Here is a 6,000-nt window from a genome sequence, read left to right as displayed (position 1 = left end):
ACTCATTTGGTCTCAGAGTCAAGGAGGAGTAACAAGACCAGTTAGAATGGTGTAAAAACCAAACAACGTAGTTATTAATTTACCAAATGGAGCAATAAACCAAATTAGTGGAAACAATGACAATACTTTGTAGGGAAAAAAAAACAACTAAAAATTACACCTAGAAACTCAACTAAGAAATGTAGAAGGTGCAAAGTACTACACAAACGGTCAAACAGAAACTCACTGCAAAGGAAATTGGATTAAAATGAAAAGCTCTAACAATCAAAGGGGAGTTGGTATTGATCAGAGCCGTTAGTGTTACTGGATCCTCAGTGGAAACTGGTTCACGTCCTCATTGAACCACTGACACTCTGCAGTCAGTTAACAATAATCAGCACAAACATTAGGTTCACACTGTCTCTCAATCATTTATTTCTCCTCTTCACCAACACACTCATTGTATTTATTTAGTCATTTCAGACACTTTTATTCGTATATATATATATACATATATTAGAGATGCACAATGTCACTGGCCCTGTGGATGAATCTGTTGGTGTCTGCAACCCTCAGTCTGCTCCCCCAGCAAACAACAGCGTAGAGGATCACACTCGCCACCACTGATTCATAAAACATCCTCAGCATTTTCCTGCAGATGTTGAAGGACCTCAGCCATCTCAGAAAATAGAGGCGGCTTTGGTCCTTCCTGTAGAGGGAGTCAGTGTTCCTCCCCCAGTCCAGTTTATTGTCAATCACCACAAAGACACATTGAAATATCAGAATCAGAATCAGAATCAGAAATGTTTTATTTGCCATGTACAGGGTCAGTGGGTGACTTGGGGTGTGTTCATGTGGATGGTGGCAGAAGGAAAGAAGCTGTTTTTGTGTCTGGAGGTTCTGGTCCTGATGGACCGAAACCTCCTACCAGAAGGGAGAGATTGAAACAGTTTATGACCGGGGTGGGAGGGGTCGGCCACAATCTTTCCTGCACGCCTCAAAATCCTGGAGGAAATATAAGAAAATACCATCAATATGGCAGCTCAGACTGAGTTGGTAAGGCTCGGACCCTTTCTTAAAAAAGTAAGTCTTTAAGTGCTTTTCAGAAGAATCTACAGAGAGGAAGCCCACTGCTCCTCCATGGTGGGTTACAGTGCTGGCCCTAACCTCTCTGGTGCCCTAGGCCACATTTTCTTATAGTGCCCCCTTATATGCAGTTTTTTTTAATTCCAAGTAATTGATTTTTACATTATTGTTATTATTATTATCAGGATCATTTCTAACACTTGCATAGTGGTCTTCACTATATCCACAAAGAAGCTTTATAGAAGGAGAAAACATGAGCAAAATTACTTTTCTGACATTTTATTTAATTTTGATGAAAGGGTTTCACATACACATATAAGAACACAGACAAGTAAATAAAAGCCAATTTAAATATCTTAGTGACAGGTTAAAAGTCAGTCAGTCAGTCAGTCAGTCAGTCAGTCAGTCAGTCAGTCAATAAAATAAATAAATAAATATTAATATTATTAGAGTAAGGCTTTGCACAAAAACAAGATACAAATAAATGATAGATAGATAGTGGTGGGTTGGCTCATCAAGTATTCTTTTTAATATAAATACTTATGACTAAAATATTTTACTATTTTGTGAAAAGATGCAAAACGTCCAGATTTAACATAACATTACTGAAATTGTAGAAATGAACACACATTAATTTAAAGAATTGCAGTTCACAGAGGTATTGAACAAAGAAACTATTTATTAAAATAGTGTCTTTTTGATGGTGATTTATAAAACAGTTTGAACCAACACAAGCTATAAAAGCTCCATCCATTCTATGAGAGAGTTTTGTCTCAAAAATATCCACAAATATATCCACAATTTTCACGTGTTTTATCATGTATGTGTAACCGGTTCTAAACAAATTTTGTGAAAATTTAAACTAAAGGTCTGGAATCACCACTTTCATTAAATGATGTCCTGGTTCGGGGTAAAGACAAAAAAAAAAAAAGTCTTTGGCTGTAGAAAATGAAAGACTTCACACAGAGAATAATGCACAGACACAAACTGCTTAGGTTGTTATACCAAAATTATTATTTTAACAATTTTCACAGGTTTTGGCATTAACAATACCACAATTTATTCCCCAAAACAAAAAAATAAAATAAAAACTGGCCAAAAAAAAAAAAAAAAATACGCTGTAGATTTAGTCCCTTTTTGTTGTGCACAACTTTAACTCAGTCCAAAAAAAATGTTGAAAATAAATCCGTTTTAGGAGTGGGTTTCTGAGTCACAAGTGTTGGAAAGATCTTACTGGTGTAGGAGACATGAAATCCAAGTCCTACTGAAGCACTGAGAATCTGAAACGATTGTCAACTCCACAGCCACAGGTCCTCGTGTTGGTAGAATTCAGCACAGAGCGGACAGACGGCTCCTCCTTCACACTGAGACTCCTCCCACAGTCCAGGCTATCATGACAAGTACACAGCATCAGACACTGTGAAGTCCAAACCATCCAAAAAAGAATCAAAAATATTGAGTTTCTTATTTTCTTTCTTTTAAAGAAAAACATTTTCTTTTGCTGGGCTGTCTAGTTGCGTGGGGCAGGGCCTTAAAAGGGCAGAGCACCATCAGGTGGGGTTGGATCAGCTGCGTAATGGGCAGAGGACATCACCTCAGAGCAGCAGGGTGCACAGCGCGAGCAGAGCCATCCAGCTGACATTAGAGTGCAGTGTATGAGAGAGGAGCAGAGACGGTATGTTAATCATTGGGTAATGTACGTTAAGGATAAAATACTCTGGGTAGGCGTGAGTTTGACAGACAGGTCAGCGCGTGTTTGACAGGCAGGCGTGTGCAATGCACTAACTGTGCAGCAGATGGAATGGTCTGATCAGTGAGACGTCATCCTTTCTTAGTAGAATATTTGATTTGAGTAGTGTTTAAGTTAATAAAAGAACTATTTGGTTAAATAACTAAAGTCAAATGATCAAAAGTAAGTCTTTAGTTAAAGATAAAGAAAAAGTTCCAGGTGATGTCATAAATTGAAAATTATAATGGTTGGTTTAAAGTGATGGATATTAATACTTAATACTTAGTAAAATATGTGTTTACAATTTAATTAATAAATTAACAATGAATAAGTAAGTAAATACATTAAATAAATAAATAAATGCAATTTGAGGAAAATGTAATTGAGATTACAAGTATTTCCAAGTTTAAATACATTTCAAACTAAGGATTTATAATAACTATTTATAAATTAAGTACATTTTAGGTTTGATTTTTAGTTGTGTATTGGTTTATTAGGTGAGTATAATTTGAGCATACTGTTTAATATTACAAAAGCATTTAGTTTAAATCAGGAAAATGGATCAAATTAACTAAAAATAACAGTAAATTTAGATTCTTTCATTTAAATGCAGATATAAAATCCCAGCATGAGAAAATTGTTAATTATGCTTTGATTCTAACTTTCCCTCTTCTTCCTTTGTCCAGGTTAACAACCTGTTTGACCTGCTGAACCAATGGACAGTTAAAATAAACTCTCAACCAAGCACAGAGTTGTTCTCAGCGTCCTCTGTCTTCCTCTCTGGTCCTTCAAGTTGGGCCGTGGTGTTACAAACACATACAAACTGGACAGACATCACGTCAAAAATCCCATGTTTTTTTCCTTAGTGTTAAAGAGAGCTGACTATCACTCAACCTCCCTCCACAGTGCACATGGAAAACATGGTAACCACACAGTCACACTGCCACCTAGCGGATTTTACCCTCAAGTGTCTGTCAACTGCTGTAAAGTGTCATAAAAAATAATTAGAATCCTAAAAATTGACACAAACATATAAATAAAATAAGGACATAGCCCCACCACATTTGTCTACTTACACATTGACATAGAAAGCTTATACTTTGTTAATGATTTACTGAAAACTTAAATATGTATTTATAAATGCTGAATACTTAACACATCAAATAACAGTAACTTTTATGTGGTTACATCTGTGTGTATTTATCATGAAGTATCATGTGTAAATCTTCAATTGTGCTTGTGAATTGTGTAAAGTAAAATAGACAGATGTTGCCATGCAACCAATGTTTTTGTTAAGCTAGTATTTTATCTGTTTGTGTTTAGCACTAGCTGCTAACATGTCTTAGCATAGTCGCTCTGCTAACTTGTTTGATAAAACATGACAATTCATTAATCCATGATAGTCAAACACTGACTTACCTCTGGCTTTTCCACATTTTCCTCCTCTTCTTTCTGTGTTTTTCTTCCCTGGACACCAGATCATTAGTTTGGTTGTTTAGACATGACGTCACTGCTGCAGCAGTAAACAGTAAACATCTGGTCCAGCTGTCCTGGGTCACGCTTCAGACAACTGTCAATCAATTTGGGAGTAAAACTATTTTATTTATTTTAATCAAAACTAGACTAACTAATTATTAATAATACTATCAAGTTAAGTTACTAATATCAGCGCTTTGATTGTGTAATTCATAATTTTATTTTTGCCACCCCCTAGCATTAACTATACTGCCTATGCCACGGGCCGGCCCTGGTGGGTTAAATCACGGTTTTTTTCAACACTTGGGTAGTGACCCCATATATATATATATATATATATATTTGTTTTTTTTTTAAAATAAAAAAATACATTTTTAAATAAATTAAAACATGTTATAATAATATTAATTTAAAAAATAATTCAGACCTTGGCAGCCCACTGCCCCTCCGGGTTGTGACCCTCTGTAGGGTCACTTGGAAATAAAATAGAGTCACCTGAAATGTCTTGTGATAATGAAAATTAAAAAAAAAAAAAAAATGATTAAAATTATACTTTTACTTTCTAAAAATACATATTTAAAAAAGAATAAAGTAAATAAATAAATTAAAAGAAGTAATTTTTAAATGTGTTCCAATCACAATCTCAGAAACTGTACTCTCTACTTTCACTTTGTCACATATAAATCTATATAAAATGCAGTATATAAATATCTGAGCCTGCACCTATTGTTACTTTGTGCACTGATACTGGCTACTCTGTATCTGTAAAACAAACATGATCAAAACACTAATTTTAGAAAAAAGTCTCTATAAATGTGTGATATAAAATGTGAACCAGTCACTGAGCTGTCAGTTCATTGATGTGACTTTATTTTATGACTGTGTAGTTGGTTAATCATGACCTTGTAACTTTTACAACTTAAACTACCTCTTTTTTTCACTTTAGAATGACATTGCAGGATTTGATCCATAGTGACGCTCTGGTCCCTTTAACTGCCTGCAGCCCATGAAGGTGAAGATCCTAAAGGTAAAGGCCCAGACAGCAAAACATGTTTAATGTTGAATTATGGTCAAAAAGGTTGATTTTTGGTTAAGGTCGACAATTGATGGTGAATCAACCATCAAACAATCATCAAATTCTAGCCAAATTACCAATGTTGAAAAGATGTCATTGAATCAATATTGTTTTGTGGTCGAATTTTTATGATTGAAATGCCAATATCTAATTGATATTGACTCAACGTATGCTGTTTGTCTCTGTAGTTTGTCTCTGTAGTTTGACACTCTCTGTCTCTCTCTCTTTCTCGCTCTCTGTAAATTATGAATTAGAAAAGTAGTTTTTTTAATGAGTAAACCAATAGGACAGTCAGTGAGTGTGTGAGCTGATGGTATTCTTTAATGCTCCTCCCCCTGTAATCATGTGACATTATCACCATAGCAACAGGCTTCACTTGTCGTATGTGTTCATGGGTCAAGGTTGGTCCAGGTGAGACTTTATGAAATTCAACAACTGCCTCTCAGTTCAACAGTTTGACCTGTGCATATGAATGTATTTAGCATGGCCACCACTTAAACACTTCTGGGGCTAAAGTAACAGTGGATAGGAAAGGAGGTACACTGTAAAAAATAAAGTACATTTACAGGAAATGTTCTGTAATTTTGCACAGATTTTTCCAGTTTTTCATTAAAACAATAAAATGCTAGTAGATTTACAGACATTTTCAGTAATT

This window comes from Gouania willdenowi, unplaced genomic scaffold (assembly GCF_900634775.1).
Source record: "Gouania willdenowi unplaced genomic scaffold, fGouWil2.1 scaffold_313_arrow_ctg1, whole genome shotgun sequence".
Taxonomy (NCBI): Eukaryota; Metazoa; Chordata; class Actinopteri; order Blenniiformes; family Gobiesocidae; genus Gouania; species Gouania willdenowi.
The sequence above is the reverse complement of the archived record's forward strand: the minus strand, read 5'-3'. Positions refer to the sequence as shown.